This window comes from Anas acuta, chromosome 10, assembly GCF_963932015.1.
Source record: "Anas acuta chromosome 10, bAnaAcu1.1, whole genome shotgun sequence".
NCBI lineage: Eukaryota > Metazoa > Chordata > Aves > Anseriformes > Anatidae > Anas > Anas acuta.
Window position 1 is genome coordinate 902,517 of NC_088988.1, and position 15,652 is coordinate 918,168.

Genomic DNA, 15,652 nt, shown 5'->3' on the forward strand with positions numbered 1-15,652 from the left:
AATAGCTTAATGAATGTTTGGTGGTCCATTTTCATGTATGTGCTATTGAGTACCCAGGAGATGGCAGGGGTTACAGCCCCGCACTGCCAGAGTCTCGGCTACCATCAGCCGTGGGGACAGGGAACGCTCTGACCTGCTGCCACCACCGACCGAGGGACTTCTACGATAAAACACCCACTGCTGGGGCCATGTCTGCTGCAACATCTGCAAGAGGCTCTGAAGATTTGTCCTCACAGGATGGGGTGAACTCTACTTAAAGGCTGTGACCGTTTCATTACACCTCTTCAGATAACAAATCTCTAAATCCACAGACAGGTGTGGCAATGGGGTCTGGGAATGGGAGAATCCCGATCAACTTCATTTTACAAAGTACTTGGATTTGCACCATATGCAAACAAAGATGAGAGCAGCAGCCTAAATCTGCTGTACCCTTTAAATGAGGGGCAGGGGGGAACAATCAAATTGCCATATAACAGCCACAGAAGCAACTGGTGTAAGGAACAAATAGACTTGTCTATGGGATGGGATAATTATCTTCCACATCTTCAGGCTCCTGGAAGATGTGACAATAGCACATCTGAATGAGGCTTCTGACAAGTCCCAGATGCAGTCAGGTTTCTTTTAGTTTAGCTTTTAATTTAAACTGCTCATTTTGAAAGTGATATACTGATAGCTCTGGTTGGAGGCAGGCAGTAAGCACTTTCTAACAGAGCTCGAACAATGTCCCTCACTCACAAATTACATTAGCCCCAGTACATCTCTCCTCCAGCCCTGCGTGATCCTGCCCATGCACCACACTCCCAACCTACTTCATCCCCAAGCTCTGATCTTGGAGAAAGTGTAAGGAGATTCCTGGCCAAGTCCACCTTACCATGTGCACTGGTTTTCTCAGTGCTCTGTTTCCTCTGTTTCCTTGCACTGACACAAACTTAGCAGATACTTCCAACGCTCTGTGAACACCTGTGGAAACGAGCTGACAATGCTGCGGCACCAATAATACTCCACACGCACAGGCTGCTTTCACCTGGGCTTTTAAAGCATATTTACGAAGCTGCATAAACATCATCACTGTTGTACTGCAATAATGAACTGGCAGATGATGAAATTATGAAATTAAACCCCCATTTTCAAAATAACTGCTGATTTCAGAACTCTTACTTTGAGCCAGGGTGCTGTAAGTTTAAAGATTTTCCCATTGCTTCTCAGGTGCCCTGCTGAGAGCAGCAGGCTCAGCACCACCCCACGGAGCATCCCCTCTGCTGCAGAGCCACAGTCCCACCAAGACCACCGAGCCATTGGCCCTAAACGAGCAGCAGAAGCTGGGACAGGACTCACTGGGCCCCAGCACCTGGGGTCTGCCCCCTCCATGCTGCCTGGCCAGCCCCTGGGGCTCCTACCACCACATGGCCCCCAGCCCCAGCAGCAGCCCCAGGTGGGCATCACCACCCCACGGCCAGGTGGCAGGAGCTGCAGGCTTGTGGTGAGGCTGAGGAACCTAATTCTGCTCTGCTCATCATTTCCACATTCATTTACAAGACAGAGCTCTTGGTTTTAATGGAGGACAGCAGGTGGAGGACCCTGGGATCTCACTGTGCAATACAGAAGACCTCACGTGGCTAGAAGCAGGCCCCTTCCCCTTAGCTCTGCAGACCCAAGGCACGCTGACCCACATTTCACCTCCTGCATCTTCTTGCAAGTGGAAGGCCACATCTCATTGCACACTTCCCCTCAACATTCTGTTTAGGTGCCCAGAAAAAAAAAATCAAGAAAAATAATCCTAGGCATTAGCTGTCTGTGGCACACGATAATTAACAGCTCCCCACATCAGAACATCCCCACTTCAGGTGCATTCACCAGATGTAACCTTGAAAAAGCAATCTGCATTGTACAGAATGCATTTGTTAGGTTTCCTTTCTGCTACATATCTATAGCAGTTTCTGTGCTTGCAGTAGATCTCATTTACCACTCATGAAGGTATTTGTTCGTCCCTGGGGAACGAGGGGAATATGTTTTTAGCTATTTTCACATTGATACATGTGGAGGATTGCAGTTTGTGGGCTGCTGTTAGATGGGGGGAGCACTGGAATGATAGAAGAGATCTACTTCCAGCTCATCTTCTGGAGGGATCTGTGCACATGCCAATTGACCTTGCCGTGTATCCTGCTTCCTTTTTCACTTTAACACAGCAAGCACTCTGTGCCAGGGGTTGCCTACTGGAAGCATCCGTGGGCAGAGGGTCAGCAGCGATGGCTAAGATCAGGCCTCCAGGCTCCGGGGAGTGCTCAGTGCGAGCATGCAGGAGTTTATTTCTGGCTTGCACTGTACAGAGTTGCCTGAGGTTCTTCTGCTGAGGACAACTGAATGAGCACCTGGGCAAACAGGCTTTGAAACCTGACTGCAATGAAATGTGACTGTCTCTGTTGTGTCTAAGGCCAAATGCTCTTGACATGGAGGAGAATTAATTTGAGGTCTTGCTGTAAGAGCCACAGCCTGAGAGGCTTCTCCTGACAATCCCTGTCTTGCTGTGAGTTTTCATCTCAGGTATTAGCGTGGCTCCCAGTTAACACATTATCTGCAGGACTAAGAACAAAGAAGTTTTCCCAGCAAAGGGCTGGTATGGTTTCATCACCGCTGCCCCATGCCAAGAACACAGGCGTAACGTGGTTGTGAGGCTCACCCCACATCCACGAGTCCCTGAAGGAGAACGGGACATCCCATCCTGGACTGCATCAAAGCTTGCTGTGTGACAATTTTCCTGCTGTATTGCAGGAAACACGTGGATAACACGTGCCAGCTGGACACCTACTCCCATGCATCTCTTTGCACCTGAATTTATGGGAGTGAAAGCGTTCATCTATAAAAGTACCTATAGAAAATGTACACCAAGCCTGTAAAACTAAGCTAATTGCTTAAAATAGAATAAGAAATATACTGTATATGAAATGTTCCTGAGTTACTGAACCCTTTTGATTCACAGGGTCACAAAGAATTATTTTTAAGTCTCTGCTGTAAGTATATTTCAAGGCAGCAGCATCCAACTAAAACAGTGAAATGTAATCAGTCAACAGAATATTTTTTTAAGCTTAAAAATACTTCCTTTCTCAAAAATGGACACTAAAGCCCTAGGCAACATAACCACTGAGATTTTTATTATAAAATACATTTCAAAATAATGGCTGAACGTCTTAGGAGCACAGAGGATGAAAGAAGTAAACAAGCCTTTTCCTACCACTAAATGATAAATTAAAAGCAGTATTTTTGCTGTTCTGCCCCATTTTTTAATCACACTGCATTGACTCCAGTGTGGTTAAGGTTGTGTAGGTATTTCCATTAAAAACACCTATTACTAAAGGTTTACAAATTTGTAGTAGACATCTGTGCCAGCCAAAACAATCAGATAAAAATCTCATTCCAAATCAAAATCTGAGTCAAATTTTAAGAAAAAGTACTGCCTGCTTGATATTACAGGCATACTTGCTAAGACATATGCCCCTCACACACATCTTTTAAGAAATTTGAGTAATTTCAGAACGCAGTCTTCTGGGATTTTAAGAACCATAGTGAAAATACTGTATGTGCTGTTGTTGCTGCCAGATAAAGAGCTAAATCTTAATCCTGCTATGCTATCTTGCCTCAGCACAGATTATGTCTCAACATATCTGTGTAAAAATGCAAGAACAAATAATAAATAGACACTTGCCAGAGAAAAGGGAGAAGATTTAGACTGTGAAGGGAAATGGTATCAGTTCAATAGTCTCTTGCTCAGGAGTTTTTATTAATTAAAGAATAGTTTTGTTTCTGCTGTCAGATCTGTAACACTGCAATATCAATAAAACACTCCCAGCTGTTAATTCATTCTTAATTTTTAAATTGACATAGTTTTCAGATTGATTTCTCAGTTTGTTTCCTAAACTTATTTGCAGACATAGTGTGATGCGTAAGTTCTGAAACCAATTGACCAGCTTGCGGATTTAAAAAAAAATTACATGCTTGTATTAGAGAAGACATTAAAAAGACAAAAAATCCTATTTGTTACCTCCAAACAAAAGGCTGTGCTATGAAAGCGTACAGCAAATAGATCAGCTGGAAAGCTAACGTGAGGCCAGCCAGTAATTCTGTTCAGATTTTCTCTTAAAACAAGGTTCATTAACATACAGAAACCAAACCCAGGAGCCGAGCAGTGCTGTGACAGCCACCAAACATGTTCCCAGACTTCAGCAGTCCGTGAAGCAAGAGGACACTGCCTGCCTCCCATCCCAGTTCAGCACAGTGCTCCCAGTACAACCAGTTGTGCCACAGGGAGCGGTGCAGCACCACCCCACCCACAGCCCCTGCAGAAACAAGCCGCGCACCCAGCGCACCCCCTGCTCCCAGGAGGGGACCCCGCGCCGAGCCCAGGACCAGCTGCAGTAAAGCCCTCATTTTCTCTAGGGCTCCTTCCTACACCCAGGACACCGGGCATAGCACTATGCTGGTAGTGCCATGTTTAGGTTATTAAATTAGGGAACATCCTTGTTAGCAAAGTGTATGAACGGTGTGATCAAACATTCGTATCGTCGCAGGCTGCCTGGAGGATGTAGCCAAGTGCTGTTCAAAGCCAACTAACTGCAAGGGAAACATCCGAAGCATCAACTCTGTCATACAGCGTCTCCACCCTGTATTTAGTTTAATCAGTGTGTGGGGAGTTCTCCATTCCTTTCACAGTACTCGTTCATAGGGATTGCATCCTTACCCAGCAAGCAAAATCCAACCCAGCCTCACTGCAGCCAGTGCCCTTTCACCTCACCTCCATCAGAAGGAGCCAGCAATATTAAATCAACAGAATAATGTGAGGTGGAAAAGGAAGAGACAACTGTGGACAAAATAAAAAGGAAAGTGTTATTAATGCTAAATACACTTTCCCTTTTGGGTTTACACTACTGTTCCCTTTAACCGTTTCCAGATGCTTTGCTCGGCTAGCCAGGCACGGAGCAGCAGCTCGCTGCCTCTTTTACTTTAAGGGGGCAAAATCCCAGGCATAAAGGTGATTTACAGTTTTGATAAGCTAAAAACAAAGGTAAAGAGAAGAGCAAGAAGAGGAAATAAAAGTGAATTTTAAATAAAAGCTGGCAGCTGAAGGGTTAACCACAACCTCCTTTCTTTTAACACAGCCTTCTGTAGTAGCTAATGAAGGTAATGAAATATGACATGTAGTTTGGCCCTTGACCACAGAGTGCACCTCCCTCCCCTCTGCCTTGCGAACAAAGCCAAAACAGATGTAGCTGCTTCTGTCGGGTTTGGGGTTGACGGCTGCTACACCGAGCGGGTCAGCGGCGCCTTCCCGGGGCGCTGGCTCTGGCACCACCCCGCAGGACCGAGGGCGCTGGGCTCAGGAGCCAAAATCACGCTCCTGCTGTGGGACTGGGCGCTACACTGGTGTCCAGTCTCTTACAGACAGAACTCCATAAAAAAAATATGTAGGTAAACAGAAGATAAACTAGTCTGGCACATAAAACCCATCTGCTGCTATGAGATGAGGCTCTGCTCCGACAGGGAGAGGCTTCGTGCTTTGGGAACCACGGCTCCTCTGGCTTGTGGAAGCAACGCGGCCGCCAGCTTCACCAGCAGAGCTGGAGATGGAAAAAGCCTTCTTAAAGGAAGCACCTCTACAAAAAAAAATGCAAAAAAGCTTTCAAGTTATAAAGTTGATTAACCTCTTTAAGCTCTTTCAAAAGGTTCCCCACACATCCCCGGCTGTCCGGGTACCACACCTGACTTGCTGCCCCCTGCCCTGCTGCAGCAGCCGGTGAGCACCCCGAGCAGGAGCCGCGTGGCAGCCCACAGCAGGAGGCACCACGCGGACACCTCTGGTGCCTGGCTCATCTCCTGGCCCTCAGGGGGCTGTGGGTCAGGGCTGGACACGTGGGTGAGGATTCCTGTCGGTCCCATCAGCTCTGACCTGCCCTCGGCTCGCAGCAGTGGGGTGTCCCTGCTTCGGCTATGGGGCACTCCTCCGCCTCCCCCAGGACCAGGGGCTGGAGGGAACGGGGCTGCAAGCACCACAGCACCCGTGGAGCTCCAGGGTGGGATCCGGTTCCCCGCTGGGATGTCTCACTTGTAGAGAAGTCTGACCTAATCCACATGGCCCTGTGCTGCCAGAGAAAGAAAAGCACAGCAGAAGGTGGCCAGCGCAGACAAATAGCTCTCTGGAGAGGAGCAGGCAGCTCCCGACCTGTCCGACACAGCCTCTGAAAGTGCCCATTTGTCTCCAGCAGCTCCACCAAGAGCCCTTATGACTCACACAAGTGCCTGTGCCCACCCCAGAGCACACAGACATCCCCTGGGTGCCATCTGCCTCCTGCAGCATCCCTCCTCCACTGCCACCAGCCCCCAGTGGCAGAGACCCCAAATTGTGCTGAGCTGCAAAACCTGCTGGGTTCTGCTGCTCAGTGCCTGGCCAACCCAACCTGGAGCACCGTCTTCACCTCCACCACAGCGTGCTGTGGGTTCTGTGCCCTGACAGCAGCAGGGCCAGTCCTGGCACACAGCAGCTCCGCTGTGACCTGTGGCACAGCAGGTGGCCCGCACCAGTGTGCGGCCTGAGGGTCTCCATGGTTTCTCCATCCCTTTTCAGATGTGTCTGCATGCTGGCCCATCTGCAAACAGTGATGATCTTTAAAGAAAAGCTGATTTGTCTTTTCTGTTTGTTGCCCATAAGCTGCTCAAATTGCCAAGGATCTGAGATATAAAACCCAAAATGTGAAATAAACCTAGAAAACAGAAGTCCTCTAGGAACTGAAAAACCTATAAATAAAACCAAGGAGCAAAGTGTCCTCCAGCCTAGCTACAAGCTCAACACAGCAGTGCACAAGCCCATTATCCCATAAGGGTTGGGCAGACATTTCCCATACCCACTGCTTTCTGGGCAGCTGGGTGCCCCACCAGAAGCTGCTTGGCCCCGCAGCAACCCCCTGACCTCCCCCACAGGCTCCTCCACCCCACCAGGCTTCTGCAGGCTGGGGCTGCCTCTACATCCAGCTCCCCTAACTAAATAATTTGAGGTATTTCCTCCCCCCCCCCCCCCCAAGAGCTATGTATAAAATGGGAGAGTACCAAAAAGCTGGAAAATGCTATAATTAAATTTACCTATTCAACCTTAATTTGTCCCTCTGTTGCATATGCATTGTTATATATGCTTGAATTATATGCTAATTCGCTATCTTTCTACAGGAGGCTAACCCCATTTAGTGAGCGCAGTGGAGCATGCGATGGGTTGGTGCTGAATAACAAAATTATCTGTTGGTTATGGAAGCACAGCCTCATTTGAAGCCAAATTTGGATACGTAACTTATGTGCATGACCTTAACCATGGTGGCTTTGTTGCCTGCATGTAAAAAGGGGTTAATAGTGATTTATACGGGCTTTAAACCCCACAAACAACATCGTATTTCACAAGAAATATTTGAGGGTATTTTCCCAAGTATTTATCAGGCAGGAAGGCACCTCCACAGACGCACAATAGACGCACACAAAGGACCGGTCTGCAGCCAGCACGGCAGTTGTGCCGGGAGCAACGCAGAGCTAGGAACGGGGAATGTCAGGTGTCCACCGTGCCGTAAGCACCTCTACCCTGCACGCTGTGGTCAAGCCAGAGTCCTCCAAAACACACCCCATGAGGGGATGTGGCTGAGGGTGGTGTCGGACAGGCTCACAACAGGAGGGCGAGGTTGGGCTGCCCGTGCGCACAGACAGCAGCAAACCAGAGCTTGCACCCGGTGCCTTGGCTCATTTGGGTGAGCTGCAGGCAGGTAAAGCTGGAAATGCTCAGGGTCCAACCCCGGCTGTCTCAGTGCACACTCCGGGCCAGCCCATGGTGCTTGCAGCCTCCCCAGCACAGCGAGAGCCGGTGCCACGCGGCACAAGCCCCGCACCGCAGCGCCGGAGCTGCGGGCCCTCGGCAGAGCCAGACCTCAGCGTCCGGTGCCGCGGGGGGGCCTTGAAAATTGATAGCCCGCTTCAAACGTTATTTATCATTCCCAGCACAGACACTGACATGTGCCTTTTGAAAGGGGATACTGTACCTTTAACCTTGACTCCGTGCGCGCTGGTAATTTGGGATGCGAGCCCCGGTTCAAGCGGGGTGACCTTTCGGTGGGCACGGGGGGAAGGGCTGTGCTGTGCTTATTTATGAGGCAGCTGGAAATTTTTGACATCACATGCTAGCCCCATTACTCACATGTTACATGACACAAGATTGGCCCTTTTAATGCAACAACATCACATCAAAAAATTTGATTTTCTGCTCTGACAGCAGGCTGGTCCTCCACAGTCCCCAAAAATGTAATCTTTTCAGGCTAAAGGCCACTGGAAAGTGATTTAAAAAGCCTACTGCTCCCACAAAAGGGAGAAGGACAGGCCCCAAACTTAGAGCACGCCCAGCGAGAGCTGGGGACAAGCACCCACACCCTCCCAGGCCCCAGGTTTCGGATGCAGAAGGTCCTCCTGGTCCCCATGCAGGTACCACACAGCTCCTGCAAAGCAGCAGCAGCTGCTTCAAAACCGTGCAGTGCAGCAGCATGTGGCTGCATTTAGCAGGAGTCCCCCCACCCCCCATATAAAAAAATGCACCACAAAAATTATGTGGTTTACAGTTACAATTTTATCTGGAAGAAGTGTTTTTTTTTGTTTGTTTTTTAACATACAAGCTTAAAAACCTCTGCACTAGGAGGTTTTACACTCGTATACACAGAAAATTCAGGTCCCGTGCTGTTTGCTTGCACAGCCGCAGTGACAGCGCACGCATTAGCTCAGTAACTCCATGCCCACCCCACGGAGAAAGCTGGTTCATGTAACTAAACTCCTGCTTCCATAGAATTTAAAGTATCAGCTAATGCACTTAAAGATAATGAAATATAGTTCACAAAAAACGTGCCACAAAGCATATATATTAAATTACTCATCAGCTAATTCCACGGAGAGAAAACAGTTTATGTTTAACTTTTCTAAATATGCTTGGTTGAGGGCTTGCAAAAGAGTAATTTTAAGGCAGTTGATTTATATCTGGAAAAGCATTTCTAAGATTGCTACAATTTCTTTACAGGAATATCACGTTGATGATGCTGATACTAAAATATCGTTAGAAGTCAATAAAAGTGGCTAATTTTATCAATATTTATCAATTTCAGTGTTTTCTAAATACACTGCCAAGGGAAGACACGATGTGTTTTCTGTAACAGATGTATTAAGAAGGAGCAGCTTCCTCTCGTGGGTCCCGGAGATGTTTATTCTATTCTTAGGACAGAATTTTAGGCGTTACTTACTTCTTCACCCAGGGAATCGAATCTACAAAAACATTCCACATTCACCACTGTTTGGGATGTAAATACAAAACAACGAGAAATCCCTGCACCCTGCCAGCCCTGTGCCACCTCCCTCCCGTTTGAGCCGTGCACACGGGGGGATCCCAGCACCTCGCTGCCCCGCACTGTGCTGGCTGCAGGCACAGAGGCACGGCCACGCTCCGAGCTGCAGGAGGCACCCCCAGGCACACAGCCGTGCTCGGGGATGAGCTGGTGGCCCTGGCCTCTGCCACCCTCAGCCTTGCAGAGCCAGGCAACAGCACAGATCCCCCAGAGCCATCTCAGCAGCTCTGCACCAAGGCGGAGAAGCTACCGAAACGTGAAAACCTGTGTCCTTTGGGAGCAGGGCACAAATCCAACAAAGCAAAGGCTGAGGAAACTCGTACTGTCTCCAACTGTCATACCCACACCTCTCTCCAAGTTTTCTTTCCCCTAACACTGGCTGTGTTCTCCAGCCTGCTCACTGCTCCGTGCCGCAGAAGTGGGCACATCTCAGCCACACTTTGTCCCTGGCTGGCAGGGCACCGCTGAGCCTCGCTGACGGGTGATGCTCAGTCAGCATTATTTACATTTCAATCCTGTTACTTTAGAAAGTTGTAAACATTTGCACTTCTCGTCCTTCGTAGGCTATTTCTCAGCTTGTCCTGCAGAGATCCCCCAGCCAGCACTCAGCACAGAGCCCAGCAGCACCCCAGCCCCGGGTTTCGGAGGGGGGGCAGAGGCAGGCGGTCACCTGCACCAGGGGAAGGGGCAGGGGTGGGGAAGGCTGCAGGAGCAGCCAGGTTTACAAGCCAGAGCTGAGACAAAAACATCTTCAGGAAAACCCTCCTTCAGGAACAGGAGGAAAAAAAAATCCTAAGGCAGTATTACATTTTTACAGATTTATATGGATTTTGAAGCCAAGTCCCAAGACTGGCAGAACACAGAGGGGGAATTATTTTCTTCTTATTAAAAGAATGAAGAGACCCAACATTGATTTTGTCCTTCATCACCACACAAAAAACCTCCCAACTACTGCAAGGATGACGGTATAGATTATCACAACACCGTAAATCAAAGTGAATGTATTTATTAGGGTGACTCTCTTTGTTGTCCATGTGTGTGCTGTTTGCTGGCCCATACTCTTATTATTTTAATTTATGGGTTGTTTTTTCCAGTCTTTCCTCCTCCCCCAGTACCAGAGCCTGTCTGCAAGTTTTACTCACGCCAGTTAAAATCAGCATAATGAAATATCACAGCCAGCCCGACAGCTCCGCAAGGACATCGGGGTGGCACAGGACAGTGCCCACAGGCGCCCTGCCAGCCCCGACCCCTGCCCCGCAGCAGGGACCCTGACAAAGGCAGCTGGCGAGCACACCACGCACAGGAACGGAGCCTTCCCCAACTTCACAGGTCTCACTATAATTAAGTGCAATAATTTTAAGCAATTTGCAAATCCCACCTCATCTCCCGTTTGGTTATAATCGCGTTCTCATCATTAACAACACCGCGTTTCCAGGTACTCGGAGCGAGGTGCGGTGGGAATGTGGCACAGCACGGGACCCCCTCTGCTCCCCGCCTGCCCCAGCTTCACTCAGACCTCGACAGCCTCAGCTGCAGCCCCTGATGACCCCACCAACCCCAGGGAATTCCCAGGCACAGGGATCTATGCACGCAAAGCCACGAGGAGTTAGGTGCTCAGAAAGCACGACATGTCCCCCAGAACCCCACTTGACAAGAGAGGGCCCCACCACATGGCTAAAGCCAAAGGAGCAATCAGCACCTACTTTGGGAGCAGAACCACACAAAATAAATGACTTTGGAAAATGGCAATTTTTCATTACATCCATTGTTGTGTGGATAAGCAAGCCTTTGTGCTCCCACACCCACAGCTCTGGTCGCACACTTCCAGCAAAGTGCTCAGAAGAGCAAAGCGAGCCTGCTGGGGGCTGGAGCTGCACGGGGAGAACAGGCACCAGCAACCAGCTCCAGCTTGGTGTGTCCTGGCACATTGTAACCATGCGATATTTTGTGTGTGAAATCACAGCTTGCTCCCAGGAAGTGATAGTTCATTTCTTAATGAGCATCTTTCCCCCAAATTGAGCAGAATCCCTTGAGGACCTGTAGCCTTCGGCCTCCTGCAGCAGTTTCTCGCTGTGCATCCCCTAAGGACACAGGTCTGGTCCCGCTGAGCAGCCAAACGCTGGCTCAAGGGATGCAAATCTCTGGCACAAGACACCACTGTGGCGTTGTCTGCACATTTTTATCAAGTGTCTTTGTGCTCAGAACACAGGGTGTTGGTTGATGAGAAGCTCAACATTAGCCAGCAATGTGCTCGTAGCCCACGAAGCCCTGTCCTGGGCTGCACCAGCAGCAGCATGACCTGCAGGGCAAGGGAGGGATCCTCCCGCTCTGCTCCACTCTTGGGAGATCCAACCCAGAGCCTGCCTTCAGCTCTGGTGAGCACCCACCTGCACCCCAAACACAGCCCCTGCAGCTCCTGCTACCATCACTGCCCAGCCCCAGCATCTCCCCTCCCTGCTGCCTCCCCCACAAGCACCTCAGGACAGTGCTTTCCTTCCTTTCTCCCTCATCAGTTGGGAACAACAAGATGCCAGGATGGTTTCAAGCCCTGCATTCTGCCACCCAGGTTAGCCCCAGCCCCACAAGAGGGGATTACAGGGTACTGCAACCACCAGCAGCCCCTTTGAAGCCACAAATCTACAGCAAGGCTTTAGAAACAAAGCAACAGATGACTTCAAGACAATTTTCTACAGGATCTTCTTGGGTGATGCCTAAAGAAATTGATGGTTGGACTTGATCTTAAATGTCTCTTCCACCTTAAGCAATTATATGAAATTGCTATGCAAGTCTTGAAAACATAAAATCACAGCACTGACTGTAGAAACAATGTTTAGGGAACCAAGTGTCATTGAAATCAAAGACAACAATTCCCTTTACATCAGCTGTTTACCAGTACTAAAGCCCACCAGCTGAATTGGGTGCTCCAGGACTGAGAGCACCCTTCCCCCAGGAGGACACAGCCCTGTGGAGATGGCAGCCCAGGGGACAGCAGGACGAGGGGGGTGACCTGGGGCCAGCAACGAGGCACAGGAGGGGATGGATTGCAGCAAACAGACAGTGGTGGCTGCTGGCCTGGGATGTGCCCACAGCAGAGCTGATGTCCTCCTCCCTCTCATCACTGCTTCACCAGACCCACAGTGACAGTGCTGATTTCCAGCCCTTTGAGAGCATGAGTTTCCACAACACCTGGCTGAGCATCCCAGTCCACACCGCTCTTCCCCAGGAGTAGTAACCCATGTTCCATCTCATTGGTGTTTCCACCACATTTCTGTAATACCACACAGGTATCACTTATGGCCATCCATGAGAATTCACGATTTTTCTGGTCTTATTCACCTCTTAACAATCACACAGAAGCAATTAAAGGATCTAGGTTTTTTGCTGCCTGGTGCCTCTCAATTTGTGTAGGCAGGCCAGCTGAGGCCCATGGAAGGACTAAATCTTTTACAGGAGTACACAGGCAAACACCTGTAATTGGGAGAACTGAGTTCAGAAGCTCCTGGCCCTGGCCAGGCTTCATTCAAACTCTCCTAGTTTAGAAACTGGAGGCTGTAGCAGCTGGAATTAGTGTGCTGGATCACAAGCTGAAAGATTCACCCCATCCCTGTACTCCACAGCTACACGGAATGCAAAGCTGAATAAAGAGGGACCCAGATGCGAATACAAAGAGATCATAGCTTCGAAACAGTTTTCTCAGAACAGCAGACCCAAAGCAGAACTGGAAGAACAATTCAGGGAACAAAAATGCACGTACTAGCTTAATTTCTGCTGTTACTGACTTTCCTTCATTACTGTTTGGCTTTGGGTTTGTCTTTTTAAGAGCTCAAAGGCTTGAATTCACGGAGTTCCTCCGCTACCCGATGGCAGCACGTGCCTCCACCCACAGCAGGGTTTCCCATGTAGCTGCTAATCCACTCAGACGCTCAACAGCAGAGCCTTGAGTTTTCACGGATTTATGCCCTACACTGCACACAGTTCTGTCTGTTTCACGGTTATTGTTCTCACCAAGTCTACTTCATCATTTAAATTATTAACAGCAGAATTACACTGACTGAAATCTCCTAGAATAGGCAGCTTTAAAATACAAAGGCTTGTATTGTGCTGTATTGATACACATTGACTGGAACAGATACAGTCGAAGAAAGTTAGATTTAAGGGTCATTACTTCATTTCTGTGCTGTTATTTATTTTTTGGCATAAGAGCAACAAAAGAAAAAGCTGGAAAAGCTCCTTTAGATGTCCACCCGTAGATTGGCATTCATATGTTCAAGTACCTTCACGTAATCAGTAGCCTGAAGCTGCCTGATTGATGTGCCACACATCAGAGCACGCAGCACCTTCAGTCTTCCTGGGCTCACCTCCGTGTAAGCTCAGAGCTGTGGCAGCACCGAAATGCCTGGGCAGGAGAACATCCTGCACAGCCAAACCGAGCAGAGCTTCCCTGAGCCACAGCGACAGTCTGCAGCCGAGACACGGTTTGTTTTATCAAAGAGGAGTACGACAATATTTGCAAAGCACAGACCTTGTACAAACACATACTGCAAAGATGTAAATTATACACTGGTGTAAATCAAACCCCTGCTGAGAAAAACACAGTGACCCTGGTGGTTGAAGGAGGAAAAGGAGGACAGTGTAGAGGAGCTTCTAGGTTCTAGTTCATTTATTTCTTCACCATCTCCTTCTCATTAGGAAGACAAAATTTCCCATCAGGTGTTATACCCCTATTGCTGTCATTAACTATTCAGAAAATAAAAAGAGAAATCAAGTGTTCTAATCACACCAAGTCTCAGCAATTCACAAAGTTGCAAGGAGATACATCTCTCCCCTTTGACTGTATTTTTGAACGTGGCACATGAGAAGCAGAGATTGTGAAAAACCACTTATGTTTTAAAAACAAGCAGCTCTCCCCAGCCGCCAAACAGCGCAGTCAGAGGCAACTGAGCTGATCCCAGAGTTAACAATATTCATTAATAACAGACTAGGCAGTGCCCACGTTCAGACTATGCATATGGTTTGAATACAGGGAATTTGCTTTTCCCAAGCACTACATTACATATTCATGCTGAAATAAAAGCCTTTTTTTCACCCAACTTCTAACATAATTGACAGATGGATCTGATTCAGGAAAAGAGTAATCAATACATTCAGATAGTTTCTACCCATGCTATGTTGCCTAGTTTTTGCCTAGTTTTCAAACATTTGCATTATGCAGGGTTCTACATACTTTAAAATAAAATAGTTAAATTTCATACAGCTTTTTATAGAGGACTTTAGTTTAAAAAAAATCTAGCCTTCTAAAGCAAGAGTTTCTCTGCAATCACATCAAAGTCCTATACGTTAGTACAGCTTACACTACATTAATAATGGAAGTCTTACATGCAAAGACAAGTTTCTTTCAAACAAAAAGAAAGTACATTTTGATTACATCATATATCCAAAACCACAATACTCTGGGGGTCATTCAGGTTAGAGCTGCCTGAGCTAAAGCTGGTTTAAGGCAAGCTCACAGCCACCGGGTGTGATTGATATCTGAGCACACAAGTTTCATTTCTGACAGTAACACTGAAACCCATCCTAGAAAAAAAAACATTTCTTATGTGGTGGGGAGGAAGAGACAAAATAATAGTTTTAGATGGACTTAATATCATTATTTGTCAAGTGATAAGTATTGAACTATTGAAGTATGCTCTTCCACTACTGCCAGGCATACAAGAAGTCAATGCACAGCTTCAGGTGCACCACACACACCCACCAGGACTTCCCAAAGACACTGACTAAGGCATCATTTCCAGCACTACAGGTTGCTGGTCCTGGAGACAACCTGGCTAAGAACAGAAAACTTCAGCAAAACTTCTAACACTCAAATGACTTGCCTTATACAAGACCATTTCAAAATAGATAAAATTTAAGCTCTTTAATTCCTACAGCAGCAGAGAGGTTTAACCAGGCAACCACAGCTAGAAACCTACCTTGCTTGCATCATAGCAGATCACTCTCTCTGCAGCTTCAGGGCCATTCCCCCTAAACAGTCCCAACTGCTCTATCCTTCCTTATATTCACTCCCTCCTACCCAAATGACCTCTCAGATCAATTGCTTAAGCCCTTCACCTGTATGGCATTAGGTAACGCTTGTCCCATCAGCAAGTTGTGCTCTACCAGCTGATGTTCGTATCATCAGCCAGCAAACAGGCTCAGGAGCTAGGTCAGGGCTGCTCTGCTGACCCTAGGGGCAGGCCTTTTCTCTAAAAGAC

At 48.0% G+C, this 15,652-nt stretch overlaps 1 long non-coding RNA gene across 2 annotated transcripts in view; it reads right to left on the reverse strand.

Annotated features, from left to right (window-relative positions):
* LOC137862032 (uncharacterized) overlaps positions 1–15,435 on the reverse strand; it is a 255,059-nt gene extending 239,624 nt beyond the window's left edge. For both annotated transcript variants that reach the window (XR_011100022.1, XR_011100021.1), the window contains exon 1: positions 15,371–15,435. This is a non-coding gene — a long non-coding RNA (uncharacterized lncRNA). The remainder of the gene's footprint in view (positions 1–15,370) is intronic.
* Between the last annotated feature and the right edge of the window lie 217 nt (positions 15,436–15,652).